Genomic DNA, 23,273 nt, shown 5'->3' with positions numbered 1-23,273 from the left:
GCCCATCATATAGGAAGCAGAGAAATGAGATAGACAAGTAAGCCATTCAATAAGGAGCAAGAGGCTGACCTATCACTCAGTAAATGTATGTATTTTAAAGTCTTCAATAAGATATAACTAGAGCTGTCTGTAGTCAAGAACCAATCATTTGCGATGTATCAAACACGGATGGATCTAGGACACAGTAGGAGCATTTTGCCATTCGAGTCAGGTGTGTGATCAGTGTGGTGAGTAAAGATCTGAGGTTTCACTGTAAAATGCAATTCCAAAATAGTGTCAAGAATGCACACTTTGCCATGTAACACATGGTTTGGGAACTTTGGAAATCACAGTATCTTATATATCTTTAAATGCATGTATCAGTTGAAACTCATTAAAAACTCATTTCACATGTGGAAGACAAGTTAGTTGAGGGTGTACATCAATGTGGTAAGCTCATGTGTCCTGAAATGTAAGATTATGGGGCACATGCATCAAGCCTTTACCCATTCGCAAACGGTCCGATTTGCAGAATCAGCCCGTTTGCGAATGGAAAAAGGATTTTTCCTATGCATGTAGGTTTTGGCTTTTGCAAATTAGCTATTCACAATTATTTGTAGTGACCTAAATTGCGAATGCATTTAGGGAATCGCGATTTGCGATTCCCTAATGTCGATGCATGTAGCCTTTCCTAAATGTGAACTGTGCATTTAGGGAAACGCTAATTACCATCAACTTCAAGTTGATGATATGTTCATGCTTTGAACAATGCACAAAAATGCATTTTTTTAACGTGCCACGTAGAGTGCAAAAGTGTGTGCTTTACAAGTGCACACTTACCATTTTTTGTGGGGTGCTTCGGGGGACCTTAGGATTTGCATTCGCTATTTACGGTTACAAATTTGGTAATCTCAATAAGTGAAATAAATACCGTTCATTCCAATGGCCTGTAGGCCCATAGGAATGAATGGAGTCACATTACCTAATCGCGATTCGCAATTTCCGAATTGCTCTTATGCAATGTTAAGGAATCGCAAATTGTTTTGAAATTCTCACATACATAGGATTTTGCGATTCCCAAAGATCGAATCGCTACAATTCGCTATTTGGGAATCGTAAAATGCACACTTGATGCATGTGCCCCATAATGCTCACATTTAGGGCAAACGTTAATCATTAAAATCTTAAACCATTAGCTTTAATCATGAAAGCAACCATGCCATCTCTGTTATACTCTCCTGTTATGTGTAAAATATGAAACCAATAGAACAAAAGTCCAGAATACCTAAGCAGGCCCTGTTAAAACCTATGTAATCTAATACACGGATCAATGGTTGAAATACTCGTGTCTGCTACCCAAGACAACTCTGACTCGGGCAGAAAGAAATTAAATAGTGTCACACTCTTACCAAAATGCAACATGTAGGCAAAAAGAAACTCATTCTTATTTTCTGACATCTGTTGAGTTTATGTAGCTCAGCCTTCATGCCCATCAATCAAGTGAGGAATGCCATGTGCATGTTTAAATGCAAAGCTTGTGTAAACAGTTGTGAAGACTGACTTCTTCGAGCTATTGGGCTGTACCATACGCTGGCTCCTATGCAGGGCAGCAATAATTTCCAGTACAGTCACATAGGCCCCTAGGCTTAGCCTAGAGATAATATATATCACTCCATCGCACATCAACACCATGCACTACACTTAAAAGCATCCAAGACAATGGCTACAATTACCATACATTCAATTGTATTTACCATTTCCAAACATACCACAACCACACATTGTAACACCATTTTGATGCATTCATTCACATACATGAGCACAAATATAAGTATCATATATACCACCATAAATTCCCTACTACTATCCATCCTTTAACTCTTATACCCCTTACTCCTCTATAATCTACCCATTACTGAACCCTAAAAACCCTTACTGTGCCTATACACTAACCGTCCTGAAACATGAAAAACACCTTACTACCCATGCACACTACCTATTCTTAAAACCTGAAACAAAACCCTTACTGCTACCAATATACTACTCTCACCCCTGAAACCTAAAAGCTCCTTACTACCCTTTAGGACAACCCCTCCCTGAATAAAAAAGAAAACATGCTACCCCCTAAATATTTATCCCGGATCCCTAAATCCCCTATTCCAGTTCAATACTCTACCCATCCATGAACTCTAAAAAAACACCTTACTATCCATATACACTACCTATCCCAGAAACCTAAAAATACCTTACTGCTTATACACACTATATATGCCAGATACCTAAAAACACACTACTAATACTATACACTATCCATCCTTGGAGCCTAAAAATCCCTCACTACCCTATCCATCACCAACCCCTGAATCTTAAACCCTTACTAACCCTAAACTCTACACATCAATACAAAAAACATAAACGCCTCTTAATCCTATGCACTACTCACACCTGAACCCTAAAAATCTCTTAATATCTCAAACTGCTCACTACCCCTAAACAACACAGACAAACACCTACCCACCAGTGGTGTAATAAGGGAGGGGGGGTGTTTGGGCGGTCCGCCCCAGGCGGCATGAGTTTTGGGGGCAATGGTCTGCCCCAGACAGCACGAGTTTTAGGGGCCACAGCCTCCCCCACTTCTACCTGCCATCTCGTGGCGGCAATCACACGCACCCCTACCCCACTCCTTAATGTGCCCGCAGAGGGGACCGCCACGGGCGGCCATGAGGCTAGCTATGCCACTGCCACCCACCTACACTTACACCCTAAAATGCATTAAAAATGTGTGGTAACTCACCTCATTGTAACTTGCCTTGTTGTAGTGGTGAATGAGCTGTTGTGAATGTGTTGCAGTGGTCCCTTGTGCTCCCTCACTGTGAAGGTATAATACCCCTGGCGATTGATTAAATGCTGCCTTTTTATTATTTGTGAGCCTTTAATTCTACATGAAGCATTTGTGAACTCAAATTACATCTGCAACTATCTTTCCAATGGCACAAATGCTCATGAAAAGGTTATTGCCACCAGCATAGAGCAAAAGTTGAAAGAGGTAAAGTTCTATAGAAAATGGTTCAACTAATTGATCCAAAAATGTATTAATCAGGCATCTGGCATTACGTTGCCCACTCACTTGGTAGACAATTACCCTGACCATTCTGAGTACACCCTAATACTTCGACTGACCTTCACTTCGACGTGGAGACATTTCTATTCTGAACCAAGTTTCAGCTAGTTTGGGCTAAGATGGTCAATCATAGTAAAAGGTCAGTTTAAGTGGAGGTGGGTGAGGTCATGGTGGTTGAAGTAACAGGAGTCAAGTACAAAGGAACAGCGTTTTAATCATGTGAAAAAGCTATCATGAGATTGAGCTATCAAACCAAGGCCAGTATTACTTGGTACTCTGCACCACACCTCAAGCAGGATGAATACAGGAGCCTGTCCGAACTTCTGTTAACCTTATGTCACACCTCAGAGGATAACTCTGAATGGAGGTTCAGATCACATTTCACAGCTACAAAACATGAACAAATCTTGAGGTTTTCTAGAAGCCACCTAAATACCACAAATGGAACCCAGCCCAGCCCTTCACAATTTGCTAAGGAGGTAATTTGTACACTTTGATTAAAGGAAGGCAAAGTTCTTTACACAAGCTCCCACCCTTATTCTTATTGTCAGTAATCATTTTCTTTTCCAATTTGTCAAAGTTCAACATTTTAAGCAGTTTCTCATTCTGAATTCTAAAGAAAATCGATATGAACCGACTGTGCATAAGGAATTCTGGATTAGCTTGTAGATTGGACCCTTTCTACTTTTGTATGTGTTATCTGCAAGGGTGGCAACACTGAATGGTATCTTCAGTTCACCTGAAAAGTTTATTTGTCGTCCTCAGAAGGAAAATCCTATATAAAGAGCGCCTGGTTTGGAAAATTCTCAGAGAATACTCGTACCTCCAAGAATGTAAGTAGCATTTCTGACAATGACAGTGTTTTATTCTTGCATTTTATACAGGTCTTTTAAAAGTTGTTCCAGGATCAATATCTACTCATAAAATTGTTTAATTTCAAAGCTCTTCCATTTGAAACATGAATTCGTAGTTTATTTTGGTAGAACTGTGAAAAGTCTAGACAGAGTAACTGCATGATAGTATTGTTGGTTTGAGTAAATGTGTGTCTGCATAGTATAATCTAGACTGCCACAAAGAGAGAAAAGCACCCATATGTTTTATGAACAGCTGATAACTGTCCATACTACTACAAAATGCAGGGTTTTAAAATTCCATTTTCCCAAACCATTCATACAAGAACAGGTCACAGAAAATGAACATTTCACATTGTGGTGGTATGCTTCACTGTGATGGGCATGAATACAGAAGCAGGTTTATGATTATTTTTTAAAACACAAATGGCAGTGGAAGGATATTTACTGCACCAAAGCATCAATTCTATTCACAAATCTTTCTTCATGAATTAATAACTAGTTGCAAAGTAGAAAATGCATTAATTGACCATCAAGGAAAAAGTACACAATATCCAAGTTATACGAAATATGAAGATTGCTCAGGGTTGGCAGAATCACTTCTTCACCATGGACAAATTCGATTTGCATTATCCTAATCTACACTTTCTCCATTGTGTCTTCTGTCTTATTATGAAAAAAATATGATTATCAACTGGCAGGATAATGTTAGCTGTTGGAGTGTCCAAAGCACAATCTCCAACTAAGTATTTTTTATAGTCAAAAGTATTTTACTTCTCAGCTCATTTCTCTCTCACCTCTCGATCTTTGGATATCCCTCTTTGGTACAATAAAAACCTTAAGATCAATAATCGCGACCTCTTTTGGAAGGTGTGGATTGACAAAGGAATCATTACTCATCAGTTGCTTAAGGGAGACACCTTATCTTTTTCTGAACTTCAATCTCTGTACTATCTCATCACGTTACTCACAGATCTCCTCACTAAATATTGTACACACAGATCTCCTCACTAAATATTATTCCCCTACTACTCTTCCATCCACTCCCTCTGACCCCCCCCTTCTCCCCCCAACTACTATCGATTTATCTTCCCAATTTAAAGCAGCTACTATTTATAAATTGATTGCCCATTCACCCACACTTAGAACCACATCCCCTTTAGAACTCCTCTGGGAAAAGGACCTCTGCATTGATCTCCCTTTGTACACTTGGGACACTTTATGGTCCTGGATTCACAGCACCTCTCGCTCGGCCAGCACGACACAATCCCTATACTTCTTTTATAATAGATTATTTTTCACCCCCAGTATCCTTCATAAATTCAAATTTGTTGGTCATGCTCCCATTTGCATGCTGATCTTTTTCACATGTTCTTCCACTGCACCCCAATTGTTCACCTTTGGTTTAAAGTTTGGTCTAAGCTTAATGATATTCTTATGTCGGATATTCCCTTTCACATTGAACATGTGTTCTTAGGACATTTTTCCCCTGTTTTTGATAGTTACAAGGAATTTGGTAATTTTGTCAACCTATAATTGCTATTACCTTTCAGATTATCACTTCTAATTGGAAAGATTCATCAAATGTTTCCTTTTTAGCATGGTGGAACTTACTTTGCCATCATCATAGAATGGATAGAGCTTCCGCTACCTCAACTCCCTTGTTGATTAAGAGAGACTTACTATGGTTACCATTGACAAACTTTTTATCTAGGAAGTTACCATAAGTTTATACTTTATTTAAAATGTTAAATTGTTCATCTGTTATTATTATTCTCCTCCTTTCTTTCCTTTCCTTTTCCCTCTCTCTCTTCTCCTCTTCCTTTCTTTTCTCTCCCTTATCAAAAAATTCTTTAAAATGCATTTGTATTAAGTATGGTTTTATTCCATAGGGATCCTTTTTTATCACTGTTTCGCATTATTCTCCTTGCTGTTATGGTTTCCTGCTATTATGGATTATTTACTGATTTTAGGTTGTCTTACTCTCTTAATAAAGCATTTTAAACAGGAAACACTGACAAAGTATTTTACTTGAAAACAGAAAAAAAAGACGACATTCTTTTGATGTACATCTGAGTTATCTTTGCAAATTTCCATGAGATGGGCCTTAGATCAAGATAAACGTGGGATGAATCTAAAGTTATATATAAACATACACGTCTTGTGCCATGAAAATTCTTAAACGAAACCAGGGGGATGCGCAAAACAACATGTAAACAAACACTGGATGTGCATATCTGGAGTCCCAGAGGTTTATCACCGATTGCGCACATATTAAGAATTGCTCTAACCAACTAGAGCCTGGCATGCATAGAACTGCAAGATTAGGACAGACTTCAAACTGAACCAAGATCAGACTAACAACTCTGCTTTGGCTGAGGCTGGCAGTTCTGGAAGTTTTATTTAACAAATCAGAACATTGGGATGGATCAAATGATTGTAAGTATTACAGGAGCCAATGTGCATTTTAGGCGAGGCTTGACAGTGCAGCTGTCTGCAAGATATATTGGTACCGTTTTTTTAAACATGTACATTGAGTGGGGCTTTGGCTCTACCCAAGGTTGGTATAACTCTCTCTCCTTATGGTATTGGCCATCAGTCCTTCATTCAGCCTACCAAGAAGTGCTCCCATTGCAATGCATGAGGGACTGTTTTATTTCTGAAAACTGCACTAAATGACCGCAGTGTTTTTCACATTCACTTCGGGATAGTTTATATGCATTCTATACTGAAAGCAATCCTCCTTGCAGACTTTAGTGTGATAAATAGCTTTTGTGCATGCAACACATATAAAGAACAATTGTGAATGCTTGTATGTACATGCACTGGCACTTTAAAGACCGGCCGGTTCACTTTGCTATTGCTTGTTTTCTTTTGTAAGTAAAGGTCACGTTTATTCCAGATTGCAACCTTATTAGGGGCGTAACACAGGCTACTAAAGCCCCTGTGGTGCAGGGGGGTCCCCAACTCTTCAGGGGGCTGCATTCAGCCCAAGGCCAATGACCATCTTTGAGATACGGGAGGCTCGGGATCCCCTGTTCATATTCTAAAGGGGGGTCAATCGTTTTGCATTACCCCACCGCACATTATGAATCATCTTGGAGCGTTTCAGTGCAACATTAGCAGCAGCACTGTAAAAAAAGAAGAGCCAAGTCCAGCATTTATGTACAGGGATATTGTTAGCTGTCTTCCATTCGGTCATTCATTTACACCATGTGAAATGTATGCCCCAAAGAGGTCTCAATCGCAAAAGAAACTCGTACAAAAACTGTGAATGCCCACTCCCTCTTTAAGAATTGATGAGTTACTAATGTGCACCATGCACCACCAGGACACTCCTAGCTGGGAAACACCAATTACAGCGATGTTAATACACATCGCATCATCCTTCAGATCGCAGGCTTTTACTACGCGATGCCGTTAACATCGCATGCAAGTACAACGCATGCGATGTTACCTGATGGGAGCAGCAATTAGGATGTACCAGGAAAGATTGGATGTGCCAGCTATTTTACTAAGCGAGAGCAGCAATTAGGATGTGCCAGCAATTATCATTGGAGGATGGACGGAATAGGGAGGATGTGCCAGCAATTCTGATGTGTCAAGGATGTGCCAGCAATTAATTAGATTGCAGGCTTTTTTCTTGCATAAAGAACCTTGAATATATTGGGGGGGATGTTAAAATTGAAGGCCTTTTGCTTGCTGACTGTCAATATAGCCAAGATTAAAGAACCAGCGAGGACCGTGAGAGGATGTGGTATGACGGTTTGCTCTGCTGTCTTTGGTGCTGTCAACCAGGGTACAAACCTTCTATCAACGACTCAAGTGCACCGCTACATTAACTTTTTATGTATTCACAGTGGCTGGATGGATGGATGGATGGCGGGTGGATGAATGGATGGATGGATGGGTGTCTGGATGGATGCATGGATGGGTGCTGGCTGGGGGTGGGTGGATGGATGGCGGGCGGATGAATGGATGGGTGTCTGGATGGATGTATGGATGGGTGGATGATGTGTGTGGTGGGTGGATGGATGGTGGATGCATGGATGGATGGATGGGTGGATGATGTGTGTGGTGAGTGGGTGGATGGATGGTGGATGCATGGAAGGGTGGATGGTTGGATGATGTGTGTGTGGTGAGTGGATGGGTATCTGGGTGGATGCATGGATGGATGTATGGGTGGATGATGGTGTGTGGTGAGTCGATGGATGGATGTTGGATGCATGGATGGATGGGTGCTGGCTGGCTGGGGGTGGGTGAATGAATGGATGGTGGATGAATGGATGGGTGTCTGGATGGATGCATGGATGGGTGCTGGCTGGAGGGTGGGTGAACGGATGGCGGGTGGATGGATGGATGGATGGATGCATGGATGGGTGGATGGATGCATGGATGGGTGCTAAAATATAAATGAAGGTGATATGTAATGTCACATACAAAAAAACACAAACACATTTGGACATTTTTATTTTCTCTGGACATTTTTTATTTCTTTACATTGCATTGAAATCAAATACAAAAAACATTACTAGGTATTTATATCAAACAAAAATAACTACCAAAAACAATGACACAATTCATTAATAATTTAAGGATGGTACATATCCATAAAAAAATTTCAACTAGATAGGGTGTAGATTTTACAGATAGGATTATGGTTCACAACAATAAATTCAGATGAGGAAATCCAACATACAAGATAGGGTGTGCAATTTACAGATAGGATTATGGTACACAACAGTAAGAGTTCAGATGATGAAATCCAACATAGACAAGGGCAAACTTTTTTAACCAAAAGAATTAAGTACATGTGCGATGGAAGATAGGTAGTCAGAAGGCACAGACAATGTGAAAAGTTTTAATACTGCCACAAGTCGGGCAGACATTTCCTTTGAACGGTGGGAAACACGTGGATGTAGATTACCTGCTAAACACTGACATGCGCAATTCCTGGTAACTTTGCTCCTTTTGCAAAATCTCAAGAAAACTGTAGAACTTTGTGTGCGGTTTGCCAATACTTTTGTTTAAAGAGTTGTCAACCCTCTAGGGCATTGTTTGTCTTTGCTCCTCCCTCTAAGCAGGTGAAGTAGCAGTTCCACCAGTCCACAAGAAAACGTGGTTTCCTCCGGCAACCCGACCTGCTTAGATGCCCAATCCATGTGTCTTCAAAATAGTTTAAAAATGGTGCCAATTTTTCTTCATTTACCATAAAGTAATCAGACTCTGTAATCGATGTGTAGTATTTGTCTACACTATTAGGAGGAACAAAGCAAAGTCCAGCTAGTTTTTTAAGCTCAAACTGTGAAGTATTCGTCTACACTATTAGGAGGAACAAAGCAAAGTCCAGCTAGTTTTTAAGCTCAAACTGTAGTTTACTATCAGACACATAATCCTCAATAAGATGTTTTTTGAATTTTGCGCCAAATAGCCTGAGAAAAGTGGTAAAAACATCCTTGTATTTGGGTATCCATGTACAATTTCTTATCATGGGTAATTCAAAGTCCATGATTACTTTTCTCAGACTTTTGTTTGGGATTTTCGATTTTAGGACTGAAACTCCGTATACGTTGAGGATTGTTTGTCTGGTAGTAAACTGTAGACTAAAGGAACTACAATGTCGTTAACGTACCCGTGAATGATATAGATTTGGGTGGAAGGGGTGGGCGTGCTTTAAGGTCTCATCCATCATCCACACATCACTGTTCTCCAAGCGGTTAAGATTACAGGGGGTGCTAAATATTATAATGCGCTTATGACAATTGTCATTGTCATACATAATAAACTGTTCATTTGAAACAGTAACCGAGTTCAGCAGGAATCATAATATTCCCAATAGTTTGTGGTGCCACGCGTTTTGGGTGATTTGCGTGTTTCTTACGTTGGATCATTCTACATAAGTTGGGGATGGCAGGCATACTTCTAGCCACATGTTCAGTAATATATTGTGATACCTCCCTTAAAATGGCACCACAAGGGTCTTTGGAGTTGCCTGCAATCACTTTCATTTCATTTATCGATTCTCTAACTTCAATAGCAGTTGCAGAGGCCGTGTGGTTATGGTCTGTGCTTCTTAAAACAGACTCACCCAAAGTGGGGAGACGGGTTGGCCTAACCGCTAAGGCGCTCGTCCTCGGACCTGGGGATGTGGGTTCGAGTCTCGGTAACGACGCCAAAAACCCCCTGTGATTCTGGGCAAATCACTTAATCTCCCCGTGCCTAAAAAAATGAAAGTGTGTCCTCATGTAACGTAACTGGTGCTATGTAAAGCGCTCTGATAACTGATTCAGTTCGGTTCTAGTTCGCGCTATATAAAACTCTGCAAAAAAAAAAAAAGTAACCGCTCGTCCTCTGCAATGCCTTGAGTAATATTGGACACACTTCCAATGACCCCGTGGCTCAGAATTTATCTCCTTGCAATATATATAACCGCTGTGTTTGAGTAGGCGGTTTCCTCTGCTTGACTTGCTATATTGCGCCATCTTTGGATCAGACATTTGCTGTAGAAAAAAACATGCATTTTAAAAATAAGAGACATTTGCTGTAGGAAGACAACAAAAAAATCATTTTAAAACCACCATTACAATCTGCCCCAGAAGGATGAAAGGCCCGTGCCTGACGCCCCTCCAACTCACGCAACAGTCCCCTCCCTCAACCTCTGCTCCTGTACAAACATTCAACAACTGGTTCAGATATGTTCCCTCAATGTTTCAAGCTTTATTACAAATGTCCGCAAAAGAATTCGAAATTTCACTTCTGTTCTGATATTTTAGTCTCGATAAAATAAAATGATCTCCCCACAATTAGTTACTAAAGTTTAAGCTATTGCCATTATAAATTACAATAACTTTTATTTAGAAAAGTATTATTTTATTATAAAAACATGGAATTTGTTAAATCAATGCTTCAAAGTCACGTCAATCCAAACATGTTGCATTGAAAATGCTATAGGTGTCACATTGCCCAAAAATGCAAGTATTACCATTGTTAATGACAAAGCTATTAATTTCACAATATCCAAACAAAACACATAAATAAAAAATTAGTCATGTACAGGACAAATAAATCAAACTTTACTAATGCGAGACGTATTGCATTGCAAATGCTTGTTTACCTTTTGTGCTACTCTGCTGCACTTAGCGTAGAAAACCAAAATCTTTGCTTGCCTTGCACCTCCGTTAGCTTTCCAACTCTGTAACAGCAAATAAAAATATTAGGTTTGCGGTGGCATTCTTACTTAGGTTTTCCAACTACACATTTTAACACATTGCTTCCATCCACAGTTTTTGTGGCGTAATAGTCATTCGGAAGTCACATCCAAGCACTGACCCATCCACCAACCCATCCATTCACCAACCCATCCATCAACCCATCCATCCACCAACCCATCCATCACACACCCGGCAACAATTTTTGTTTCGTAATAGTCATTCGGAAATCCCATTAAGGTACCTATATCGTTGTAAACTTTGAATGCCTTTGTTGTTTGTGGTTGGATATCCACACAAAGCTTCACGATGGTGACGGCCTATTTTAAGAGACAAAATTGATATTAGTCAAACTTAGTGTATCCAGCCAATCCATCAGCAATTTATTCAATCCATCCACCCATCCACCCACCAACCCATCCTTCCACCAACGCATCCATCCACCCATCCATCACGCACCCAGCAACAATTTTTGTTTCGCAATAGTCATTCGGAAATCCCGTTAATGTACCTATATTGTTGTTGTAAATTTTGAATGCCTTTGTTGTTTGTGGTTGGATATCCACTCAAAGCTTCACGATGGTGACGGCCTATTCGAAGAGACAAAATTGATATTAGTCAAACTTAGGGTACATCCAGCCAATCCATCAATTTATTCAATCCACCAACCCATCCTCCCACCAACCCATCCACCAATCCATCCATCCACCAACCCATCCATCACGCATCCATCCACCACGCACCCAGCAACAATTTGTTTCATAAGTCATTCGGAAATCCCATTAAGGTACCTATATCGTTGTTGTAAACTTTGAATGCCTTAGTTGTTTGTGGTTGGATATGCACACAAAGCTTCACGATGGTGAAGGCCTATTTTAAGAGACAAGATTGATATTAGTCAAACTTAGTGTATCCAGCCAATCCATCAGCAATTTATTCAATCCATCCACCCATCCACCAACCCATCCATCACGCATCAATCAAGCATCCATCCACACAGCTCTGATGATGCACCTCAGGCACGGGGCTGACTCAGTTATTATTCACACAGCTCTGGTGATGCACCTCAGGCACGGGGCTGACGCAGTTATTATTACATTAAATCCTGGGACTGCCAAATCAACCGATCACAGAGGTTGATTTGGTAATATATGATAGAAAAAAGTGTCTAATATTTGAAAAGGGCATCATGCCACCTTCTGGTAATATTTTCTGGTAAGAGATTGTAACAGCAATGAGATTATTTTATAAATGTCAATGTGGCTCTCATGAGACAGGGAAAGGTCCTCTGAGGACAAGTGGAGAACAGGTGGGTCGATTGTGGGAGGATAGCAATAGATTAAGGACAAGAGTGACCACAGACGTCTGCACCTATCGAGCCCCTTGTTCTGTGATGTCAGAGCTCTAAACACCCAGGGCCTCTTGAACTAACACATGCTGTCAGTCCAAATGAAGCTTGTTGATGCTTTAACTAACATGAAGAAATTCATGTATTAGCTGGAGAGATGACAAAACACACAAAAAAGGCACACAGTTTTCATTTTCACCACTCTGGCTAGTGGCCAGTCACTGCTCTGGGGGAGGGACATTAATGTCGCCAGTACAATAAAGCTCCAACTGCAAAGAGACAAGTATTTGTCTACTTGGGAGGTGGATGTTTAGCAGGCTTCGAATACAAAGTTACATGTTTTCAGTTCACATTCCTATATATACTCTCAACGTGAGAAAAGCAATGTGTGCTTTAGAAAACGAACCAGGCTCTCTGCAAACTACCGAACACGAACCTCCCCATGACTTTACCCCAACACAAAAGACACGCACTGAAAACAAACGCGCTTCATGATACACCACCATTAAGAATGGGATAATTAGGTAATGCTCATAGCACCAACTGCTGATTGTTCAGAGTGCGGAACACACAGAGAAGCACCCATTTTTCATGCCTTTCGGGTCTAAAGGCGATCAGAAATGCATGCAGCATCTCTTCACATAATGTGTATTTGAAAACAGTTGTTAGTGTTTGCTGGTGTGCTGCTGATATAGGTATAATAAATCAGCTCAAATCGGGTCCAGCTGTTTGTCTGCACCTTGCTGAAACAGTGCCTACAAGCAGGGCACATGTCCGTAATGACGGAAAAGAAAGAGGCTGGATTGGAGGCACCAGTTATTCTCGACAATCAAGAGAGTTGAAACATGTTAAAACTACACGAAGGATCGTCAAACAACCGTAGATAAAGACGGGCAATGGGGTGGTGGGATTGCATTTGCCTATCGCAACGATTTAAAAGGCACGTTTTTAGTCAACAATCAGTTAGAGGGAGAAGCCCTGATGTTCCTTTTTAAATTTACCAACAAGGTAGCATTTCATTGTGCCCTAATCTGCCGGTCACCAGGTCCTAGAAACCGTTTTATTAGATCCGTGCAGACAATCCTGTAGGGTTGTAGGGGTGATCGCTGCCAGTGATTGGGGTAGTCTGATCCATTCCTCATCCTGCCAAGTATTTAATAGCTATACCTTAGGCCGTGGGAGACGAAAAACAATAAATTACACAAATACAAAATATTTAATCACTTACCGATTTTAAAAGGGTCACGGCTGCTCACATCCACAACAGGAACACAAATGGCTGCAGAGAGGGTGGGCAATACGATATCTACCCCCCCCCCCATCACTCATTGGCTATAAAGATTTTAAACCTGGCACAAACATTGCGTTGTCATGTCGCGCGATGTGACACGCTATCCAATTATATGGCCGCATTAGCGTCGCAACAACGTGCGATGCAAACAAAGGCGATGTAAGCGCCCTTGCGATGTAAATGACGCGCTGTAAACGTGCGCAAAATAAAACTACACAATGGATCGTCATACAACCGCTATGACTTGAAAATTTGCTGATGGTAGATACATTAATAAACATTTTATAAGGACCCATGTTTTTACATTTGACAATTGTAATAAGCCCCATAAAATGTGAATTGGATCACCTGATAGGTGGTTATTTGCGGGCCTGATTCACAAAGGTAAACGTAAACAATTATTTGCTATTCACAAAGGGATTTATGAGTAGCATCTTTAGAGTGCAGAGTCGCCAAACATGACAAAATAGGTCTTTATATGTGCAGAGACTCTGCACTTGTAAAGATACTTCTCGTAAATTCCTTTGTGAATAGCAAAGAATTGTAAGCTTACACAAAAGTTTACCTCTGTGAATCAGGCCCTACTCTTACGTGGTTGGCTGTAAAACTCAAGATTACCTAAATATAAAACAAATTATCAGGATGCTTCCATTTCTTAAGACACTTTAGTGGTAAAATGTGCATCGTAAGTGATGCTGAAATATCAATTGAGGCAAACAGTCTTAACAGTGTAGTTAAAATAGGTACCCTTCTAAGTCTTCATATACGCTAATTTAATGTAATTTCATTTAAGATATACCCTTTTTATTTGTTAACGATCTAAATGTTAGAAACAATAAATTAACATATAATCAAATGTTATTTAGAGAGGATAGAAAAAGTGATCAAATAAATCCATCATGTAATAACTTGTATTCAAATTTGTAATCTTAAACACCTTCTGAACATTATCAACATTACATTCTACTATGTGAAATTTGTATAAGCATTTTCTTTAAACTGATTGAAATGGTTGTATTCTATCAAGATATTACTATTCTATACCACTTCCCAATCACCTGCATGGTTCTCTCGCTTTGTCAGGAACCTTAGTCAATGTGATGGTAACAAAACCGAGTGGCAATTGGCAAAATGTTATCTGTATTATTTGGCTTATTTTCCTGTGGTATTTTAAGATCTTGCCATTTATTTGGAGAGCTTTCAATTTCATTGTTGAAAGTTTTAAATAAAGTAGAATACCCATTGGAATAGAACTATATAAATGATTTAGGACCTGATTTTTAGTGGTCCCTATTTTTCAGATCCCTGCACAAACCCGTTTGCACAGATGTCATAAAACTGAACTCTGTGACGTTTACCACACGCCGTAATTACCAGGTGTGATAAAGTCTGCATTCCTCGTGGAATTTCAGCAAGTCAACTTTAGTGTGAAAGTGTCATAATGACATGCAGATGCTGCAGCAGGAGGCTCCAAAGTCAAAGTTACTCCCCCAGAAACTCAGAATAGGTGCACGCTATGTATTCAATTCGTTACAAATGCCAGGAAGTTGGATTTAATTGGGTGCAATAATTATCAACTTCCCTCCAGGCACTAATTATCAGGTCCTTAGAGGTGTTAAGGACACTGAAGAAATTTACACTGAGGAGCTCCTACCTGTTCATATAATATACAAATGACAAAGAATCATAAGCTTTAGCACATTGTAAAGTATTGATATTAGCAACTGAATATCAAAATAATGGTCACTAAAAATCCCTCCTGTTTGCATTCATTGTGTGCTGTATGGTCATTGATTTATCAGTCGCTGCTTTCCCTAGCTTGGCGATTTGTGCCCCCTTCACTGCCCTTGCTACTCCTCATCTACTGGATCATGAACGGCAAAGAAACCATAATGACCAGACCTTAGCCTCTCCGAGGCAAATCCTAGGAAGCGGAGGGCCTCATTTATCAGGCTGTGCGTCACTTTTACGCCGCTGGTGCGACACTTTTTGTGACGCACCAGTGGCGTAAAAAATGCACCTTGTTGCGCCATATTTACAAAGTGACGCATCTAGGTAGATGCGTCACTTTGTAAACCCCTGCGCCAGGTATAATGTATGCAAGGGAGGCGTTTTGACGCAAGAAAGGGTCATGGAAGTGACGCAGTGAAATCTGTAAGATTTCACTGCGCCATTTCTTGGCCGTTAATGCGTCAAAATCTTATGCCTGCTTCATGGCAGGCGTAAGACTGACGCATGCACAAACAACATGGGACTTGCCCATATGAAAGTACACATTGCTGGAGTTGCGTCACTTTTGTGACACACACCAGCAATGCGTCACTTTTGCGCCTACAGATATGTCAGAAATACTGACGTATCTGTAACTCCATGCGAAATGATGCGTCATATTATAAATATGACTCATCAATCATGACGCAAGGAGTGCGCACTGAGAAGTGACTCATCGCTGCTTTCACGCAGCGATGCGTCATTTCTCATAAATGAGGCCCTGAGAGTTTGAGTGAGACAGGGATCAGTTATGTTGTGTCTTTGGGAGCCTACTGGAGCAGGATGTCACCAGTCCCAGGCCTTTCGACCTGTGAATGGCTACTGTCAGATGTTATATGGTGCACAACTGTCCTTGGGATAAACTGGAGAGAACAAAAACATGAATTTGATGTAAACGAGGACTCCAGTGCTCACATAGTTTCAAAATATTTCTGTTCTATGACTGTGAGCTTTAGTAGCAGAGTTGCTTGAATTTAAAATGTCATTCACTGAAACACATTTGCTTTGTCATTTGTACATGTAGAAATTTTAGAAGAGACCAGTTTAAGAAGATCTTCGGGCATCTGAGAAAATCTTCGGACATCTCATCTGCCCCCTTATAAGTAAGTTATATTTTGACACAGTTTAATGCTTGAAGGATTAGCTTTCGAGACCATTTGAATCCTGTTTAACAGTTAACCTTGGTCAGACGACTGTGCATAAGTTAGTTCAGTGCTAATTCCTTGCATCTGAACCCGTGTTGGGTAATCATTTAAATGCAAATCTATATATTCCAAAAATAGTACATTGATGATTTATTTGGTATTTTAAGCAACTGTGTGCTCAGCACGCAAACATCCAACGAGATGTCAAATGTCACCTTGATTTTTGCCGCACTTGTGTCCCAGCAGGATATTGGGCATTGAATCCTACAGCATAAGAAAAGACACTCACTCTGTCCCATAATGCCCCTTCTCAAAAAGTCTTGCTCATCTGGAATTCAACCACTTTACTATCTTTCACTACGCCTAATCTGATTACTCCTCACCAATCATACTGCAACACGTGCCATTCCAAAGACATTCCTACCCCTTCCCATTTTCAATAACTCTACCCACCACAGCCAATCATCATAATCCCTTGTCCTTCGCGACCACTTCGCTGTGTTCGATATTGTCGATTACACCATTATTCTATCCAGATAAACATTACAGGCTCAGCCCTTCACTGTTTTTATGCTACTCCTAGTACTCTGACAACTACAGGGTGCGAAACAATATTTTTGTGCAATTTGCGCCTGCAATTTGTGGTAGGTTTCCCTTGCCACTAGTCGCAGAGTCAAGCACCAGAGTTGGTACAATATGTGCCAGACTTGCAATCTTGATTTGAGTACAAACAGGACTTTGCACCCATAGTAGGATTTGTGACTTGGGGCCATATCATGATGGACATTTGTTCTCACAGAAATTGCATTGTCTGTATCACATACACAGACCTGGAAAATATCTGACTTAATGCATGAGTTGTAGAGAGCACAGTCCAGAAACCCCAAGAGAAAATCACTGCCTCATCTTCTGAATAGCTAAAAAGCACATTGGTGTGGGGAAGTCTCAAATAATTAACACCCTAAACTCAAGTTATCAGGTTATTAATGCCTTTGTCCAGCGAGTCGGGGTGTGACGAACCCCCAACTTTAGCAGCTTGAGCAGTGTTTGCCACAGGCAGTTCTGTTTAACATAAAAAATCAACATTTTTTTTTACTGCTCCTTTGACTTTGAATGAAGACTGGTCTCCAAGCGGAAGCTCAAAAAATACGACTGTAAAGATCATAGAATGAAGAGGCAGTTGCGTGAGAACAAATGAAATAATAGTGCATAAAGAAAGAGGGGGGCTGAGAGATAGATGGATTGTTGTAAGAATTAATGGCTAGAGGGTAGGACATTTGAATGAGATGGTTGGAGAGGGTGATGGGTAGAGGCAGCGATGGATGGATGGCAAGGGATATGGAGGGAGAAAAAGGTGGACTGATGATGGATGCATGGAGAGAAGGATGGATAGATGCATAGATACAAAGAAAGATGGAAAGATTTAAAGAAAAAAGGTTGGATGGATGAATTGATGGGGAGAGGAATGAACAGATGGAAGGAAGGATATATAAATAGATGAAGGGATGGATGGATGGATGAAAAAGGGAAAAAGGATGGATGGATGGATTTATGAATTGATGGATAAAAGAACAGACACGAATGGACATCAGGAAGGAAAAAAGACTGAAAGAAAAATACTAAACAAGAGAATTGCGGAAAGAAAGAAAACAGGCTGAACGTGGGACAGATGGAAATAACAGTTCATAATTCTCTTAGGGAGGGGCAGCTATGCCTTGAATGACTAGTGTGCTTGCTTGCTTGCTTTATTCACTTGTTCACTGCTATTTCACAGTGGGTGTATTTTATTTTTCGGGCTACTCTCGTATGGTGTAGCGTGACAATAGTGACAAAACATTCTCCAAATTCAGATTTACTTCCTAACCTTTTACACAATCTTTGTTTAAGAATGTTGTGTGATTTAGACATTTTGTTCCAGGGAAGATTTACAACTCAGTTTTGACTTCACCATGTCAAATTCTACCCTGTACAAATCTGCACAAGTGAGTTTCCTCGGTTTTCCGCAGATGGGGGGGCAGGATGGGGGCATTTGAATCTGTTGTCTGTTTCGGGTGTACCCTTTATTTCTGAAAGTAATAAAGGACCTAACACCACTGCCAGGACTCGTGGGAAAAATGTGCAACGAATAAAGCTTGCACTGGTCACTGCTCCTGCGTTCAGATAAAGGGAGGGAGAGTAATACGGAAGGATTCGTACTCCCAGAACTAGTTTACAAAACAAAAAGAATCCTCCAAACTCAGCATGATTACATTATCACAAAATGTATTTATACATCATAAGTATCCAAAGATTTTTAGAACAATGTGGATTTTTGGAGGTTCAGTGTCTCGAATTTAAAATAGCGTAGGACCATATGGAAAAAGAAGGGAATATCAGTCGTTTTATGTTTACTGTGCATTGTTGAAATACTGTGGGTGTAACTGGAAATGGGCAAACAAGTTTTGCTCTATCCCATCGGAGCCTTCCAAAGCCATATGGATTCCGGTCAAATACTACTGAATGTATTTACACCTAACCACAAAATGGCATTAGCAGAGTTAAATCCAAGTTTCAGTCCAAGTTCGGTGCGATTACTTTGAACCATTTTTTCCATAGCGGAGAGCACAATTCCTTAAAGAATACATTATATTACTCCTTTCCTTTACCTTTTCCCCCATACGGATCTGCATGTACCTTAATATGGCAAAGCAAAGCCACATACCCACCTTAACATCACACAACAAAGCTAATTGATTGGAAAGTTTCATGCAGATTCGAGACAGGGTGACAACGTGTATCGGTATGTATCAATGTGATTAAAAGTATGCCTAGAGTACTGCATTAGTATTCTTCTACCACAATTTATAGATTTTTTTAGGTATCAGTAATTTCAGGATACATGAATTCTGTAGTATCCTGGGTTTTGTGGTTTCTGTGCCCTATGAAATGGGCAATTATCACACCTGATTACCATGCTAATCTCACATGTTTTGGTAGTTTTCTGACATTTGTTTTGACTTTTTTTTTTTTTGCTGAAATGTCCAAGGAGGTTGAAATTGTAAATGTGCGTTTACCACTCTACATTTCATTCCTGATTTAACTGGTAAGGGAAGTAACTGGCTAGACTCACACCTACTCAACACCAAGATAACCTCCTGGGTGATAGTGCACTCTATAAATCTGCATAACCTAGCATAACACAACAAAACATAGGGCACATCTGGAATTACTGTCCACTAGTAGTGAAGTGTGGCTCACCGATTAGAGCGGCAGACCCTGAGGCAGAGGTCTTGCGCCGGGACAAGGGTTCAATTCCCGTCGCGGCAGGGTCTTGGGCTCAATGTCCACGGACTTGATAATTCTCGCCTCGGTGCCTACTCTAATCATGGATCCCACTCTGCAACTCTGGGCAATAGCTTGCTTAATCTCCACAACGGCCTCGAAAGCGCTAGGATGCCTGGCTTCACCTTGGGGGTGCCCAGTAGGGGGCGTCTCACAGGGAAAGCCAGTAAGGGTTCCACAGCGGTATACAGCGCCAGGATGCCTGAAAGGTGATAGTGCGCTTTACAAGTATACATACATTTACATTTACACATTTACATAGTAGTGAGAGGCCAATGTCTAACTTGAGCCAGTTATTGCAGGTGGGGCCTACTAGCATTCAATTTCGATTACTAGGTCCTGTTTTTCACGATCATCCTTTAAACCAGAAAAAAAGATAGGAAGTAGACATCAAAAAGGAAGAAAAAGATGGGAAAACAGTGACAAACGGATAAGACGGGGATAAAAAAAGAATGTGCAAGACTGAGATTAGAGCGGAGGGAGTGTAGGATGATGGATGAAAAGGGCATGAGGTGCAATCAAGAATAAGTTGTCTTAGTTTTGGCCAACAGTGGTTGTGAGCTTCTGAGTACAACATTGGATCACAGCACTTATTCTTTTACAAATCAAACTCACAACGTAAGATATTTCTGGGAAGCTGAAAGATCAGTGAAGATCTGGGTACTTAAATGATTTGCTAATGTACATTTTGCTGGTTCAACATGGTGGTAGCAGATGTTTCATGGGTTAAGAATGATGTTCACATAACGAAAGACACGAGATTACCACAGTTCAATTGGAACAATCCTGTTCAACAGAGATATTCTGAGTCTCTGAATGTACATCCTGAGGCTACCATTGCTCAGGAAAAAATATAATGAAGTGAAGGGTGTTATGAATAGGGATTATTTGCTCATTCACCAGAAAGAATTTGGTAACTAACAGAGGTCAGAGTCTTAGTGATGCACACTACATCACAAATGTTTTTCTTAGACAATGTTTCCACCATCAATATTCACGATCATGATTACTTGTAAATGAAGTACCCTGGCTAGTTTGCACACTTCATGGCTTGCGCCAACATCTGAAATGTAATTTGAATGGTTTTGGGAGGTGCACCATCAAGGGGTTTTGATGTTTCTTCTTGGAAATTGCATTGTCTTCAGATTCTTTTGACTTCAGTTTACATGTTAGAGACATTGTGGCTGCAAAAACTATAATAAAACGCTTGAATTGTACCCTTTGTATCATTGGCTCACACCATGCACTCATTGTTTCTGCATGGTAAAACTTGGGACATAATATATGTCATAATTTCAAAACGCAGCCATCAGACATGCACAATTTTTCAAGAAATCAAATCAACTTTTTGCTTTTTTATTTAGGAAAACGCAGCGCCTCATCTGTGAGAAGCTGAAGGCCCCACCTGGAAAAATGAAGCTAGCTCTCGTCGCCTGCCTCCTGGCTCTGTGTGCTGTTGCTGTCTATGGCCAGTGCACTGAATACACCTACAGGGGCTTGCAGTGTATTAATCCTTGTCATGCGGGTGGAGATGGATCATACCAATGCATGATCAGCGGGGGAGCGTCTGATTACTGCTCCCCCTCCAATGGCGTCAGCTATAAAAATGTGCAGTGTGCGGAATCATGCCAAAGGCAAGTTAATGTGTTGGGCCAGTGGTATGAATGTAAAACAGTAAATGGAGATGTACAATACTGTGGCTTCTGTAGCGACCGTCCAGGGCCATAGAATAGGTGCTCTCACCTGTGAAGCAGGATTCGTCATCGTAATCCAGATAACTACGAAATACTCATATCGTTTACCGTTAACTGCGTGAAATAAGGAAATGTCGAATTAAACGAGGCTTGTGCTATCTCTGCCATGTTTTTGATTTATGTTGTGTCCATGATTTGAAATGTATTACACTGACTTAATAAAACTTTGACAATCAGTCATTTGCAAGCATATGTAGACCCTGCAATTTCTTCGCACATCGTGAAATGAAAGAATGTAGCAACTTTTAACTATATCTAATTTTAGGATCAGGGCCGCACTGGTAAACGAAAGCAGCCATAGAAAAGCTTTTCAACCCCGCATGCTTCCTTCGTCGCCTCACTTTCTCTTTCCATCCATCTTTTTCTGTCTTTCCCTCTACTCCATACTCTCTCCATAATCCATTTACTTTCACTCTATTTCTTTAACTTATCTCTGTTTCCCTCCTATCTGTAGCCTTTCTTATGGCTCACTATAATGCCTGTTGACAAAGTGACATAAAATGACAGAGGCGCCAACAGCAGCAACAGGACTTCAACAAGCATTGGCAAATGTCTCGCCTACACGAGAGCTATTGGCTTTGGTAAGGTGTTCTAGCCATGTTTTATAACAGTGTGGCTTCTGTTTAGCATGGCTAAACCTTAATGGTGTGATGTGGGGTAGACTTGAGTGGAGTACTTTGGGGTAGAGCTGAATGGGGGATATTGGAGCAGCGTGGAGTGGGTTTGACTGGGTTAGCATAGAGTGAGCTAGGTTAGTTTAGAGTAGTGTGGCGCTGAGTATATTGGGGTAGCATGGCGTGCCGTAGATCGGTTTAGAGTATAAGTGGGGTGGATTGTAGAGGGGTATATTGGGGTAGAGTGAGGTAGACTGGAGTGTGGTAGGTTGGGTTAGATTGTAGTGGTGTAATGGAGAGAGTACATAGGGGGGTTCCAGATAATCAGTTTGCAAGAAACTTTTGCACTTGATGATAACCCCTTCCACATGGCCGGTTATAAATGCTTTTTTGAACCAGCGTGAAAAGCTAGCTCAGGTAGAGCTATTGGAGGTCTGGTGGTATATGTAGACCTTAACATGAAAGGAGCATGGACGTGACCTTCGTGGCCAGCACATTATATATACAGGCGCTACGGTACGAAAGACCAGGACTCAGATTAACATTGTTTAATCTATATAATGCAGGGTTTGTAAACGGAAAAAAACCAACACTGTTGGAACTAGACCATAGACTCCAACAGGAGCTAGATTACAGAAAAGAGGCTATGGAAAAATCTTTGGTAGTTGTAGGCGACTTTAATTGTCACCTTTGTCCCACATTGTTTCCCCTGAATGCAGATTGGTCCCGATGCCCCATGGAGAAGGACCCACACTTTGAACACTCTGCAGAAGGTTTAGTTCTTAGTAATTTATTAAGGACTTATGACCTAGAACACACAATAGACTTGGTCAGCCTAGCAGAGGATGGGTCCCTTACTCCAACTTTTAAA

The 23,273-nt window shown here is 40.7% G+C and overlaps 1 long non-coding RNA gene across 1 annotated transcript in view; it reads left to right on the top strand.

Annotated features, from left to right (window-relative positions):
* Window positions 1-21,978, top strand: part of LOC144782696 (uncharacterized) — a 41,048-nt gene extending 19,070 nt beyond the window's left edge. The window contains exons 3-5 of the long non-coding RNA XR_013601211.1: window positions 3,866-3,933; window positions 16,593-16,671; window positions 21,399-21,978. This is a non-coding gene — a long non-coding RNA (uncharacterized LOC144782696). The remainder of the gene's footprint in view (window positions 1-3,865; window positions 3,934-16,592; window positions 16,672-21,398) is intronic.
* The last annotated feature ends 1,295 nt before the right edge of the window (window positions 21,979-23,273 follow it).

Source organism: Lissotriton helveticus, chromosome 9, assembly GCF_964261635.1.
Source record: "Lissotriton helveticus chromosome 9, aLisHel1.1, whole genome shotgun sequence".
Taxonomy (NCBI): domain Eukaryota; kingdom Metazoa; phylum Chordata; class Amphibia; order Caudata; family Salamandridae; genus Lissotriton; species Lissotriton helveticus.
Note: the sequence above shows the minus strand (reverse complement) of the source record. Positions and strands in the feature narration are given on the sequence as shown.